This window comes from Brassica napus, chromosome C4, assembly GCF_020379485.1.
Source record: "Brassica napus cultivar Da-Ae chromosome C4, Da-Ae, whole genome shotgun sequence".
NCBI classification, from domain to species: Eukaryota; Viridiplantae; Streptophyta; class Magnoliopsida; order Brassicales; family Brassicaceae; genus Brassica; species Brassica napus.
Window position 1 is genome coordinate 5405746 of NC_063447.1, and position 1649 is coordinate 5407394.

A 1649-nucleotide genomic window follows, 5' to 3' on the forward strand; every position below is an offset into this window, starting at 1 on the left:
GATAAATCATAAACTCTAGGGTTTAATTTTAAATATTTTTGATTTAGAGTTTATGATTTATCCAAGGGTTCAGGGTTTATCCAAGGGTTTAGGGTTTAGTGATTAGGGTTTAGGGTTTAGTGTTATTAAGATTTAGTTTTTAATGTATGATTTAGAATTTAAAATTTTCTAATGGTTTACGGTTTATCCAAGATTTAAGGTTTATAATTTAGAGTTTGGAGTTTAGGATTTAGGGTATAGGATTTAGTATTTTGCTAAAAGTTTATCAATATTTATTTATTTATTTTTTGTAACTATTTTTATGTATTTTTATTGTTTTATTTCAAAAATATAATCTTATTTGGAAATTCAATTTTGTTTCCTTTTTTAAAAGATATCAAATATCAAATACTCAAACACTATTGGTTGGTGAATCTAGAGGTTCACCTAGGGGGTGAACCCAAGAATTTCTCTTGTTAATATTATTTTGCAGAATTTGTCACAACTGGCTTCGTTCAGTTACGATGGGTTATTGCAAAAGGACTTAGCGAGGGGGAGGAGGAGGCTCACCTTTTAATTGCCATGGAACAGGGAGATTTACTGCAACTGTAAAAGCTGGATTTAATTCACCGGTGACCGGTTCGGCTGGTTTGCATATGCTTTGACCTTTTTAGCTGCTGCTGCAACTACTCTGCTTTTTTCAACCCCAGTTTTGTTACCTTAAAATTTTAGGATAACCATTTATGTAGTTTTGTCGTTAAATCATTTGGAATGGTTTCAAACGCAAATTTCAAAACTCAACGTGTAACAACAAAAAAAACATACATGCACACACCACACGTCAATTAGATTCGTATTATTATATTGGTGTGTATTTGAGGTTAATGAAAAGAAGACAGTTTATGTCACACTCAATGAGATAAGCATCTATATAGAAAAAAATCATAATGATGAGTTAATTTATGAGTAAAAATCTGCTAAAACGAATTGGATATAGAATGCAATTTATTATTTTAACTTAAGAAGTATGACCCAAGGAGGCCCGATAAATTATAACTTATGACACAAACTTTATCGGATACCTAGCTGAGTCTACGTCAGGGCTGTTAAACAGTCTCGCTTCCGCTTCCGCTTCCCATTCCTTCTCGCCGACGACGTAACGAGCTTAGAGTAATGATATTCAATCAACTTATCCCACTAATTCCACTATGTCGCCTTCAACGCATCTTACTTGATTCAGTATATATACATGGTCTGCGATCACTAGCCTAATCCTTCTCATCCTCCCAATTTTTAATTGTTGTTCTCTCTGGAAGGTTCTACACTCCAAGGTAACATAATTTCCGTTTGATTTCTCTCCACTAATGATTTTGAAGTCATGATTTCTTAACATATACAATGATGTATCTGCAGCTGTGAGATTTCCTTATGAACGGTGGTCGCAAATTTGATTCCGTACAGTAAGTTTTCATAGCTTCCATGAGTTTAAACGTATAGTATGTGATGATGGTCGAACCTGTAGTCATAACTTATGGGAAAGTACGGTTTTAATCAGATTTTTTGGTAATTTTATTATTTTTCCAACAATTTTTTGGGATTCGATCAGGAATCGAACCTGTAGTCATATATTAATTTTGTTACTTTCCAAAGCACATATGTATCAAGATGTG

At 33.1% G+C, this 1649-nt stretch overlaps 1 long non-coding RNA gene across 1 annotated transcript; it reads left to right on the forward strand.

Annotated features, from left to right (window-relative positions):
• The first annotated feature begins 476 nt into the window (after positions 1 to 476).
• LOC125585060 lies at positions 477 to 1438 on the forward strand. The gene is made up of 2 exons (XR_007321914.1): positions 477 to 1310; positions 1393 to 1438. It is a non-coding gene; the product is annotated as an uncharacterized LOC125585060 (long non-coding RNA).
• Positions 1439 to 1649: the final 211 nt, after the last annotated feature.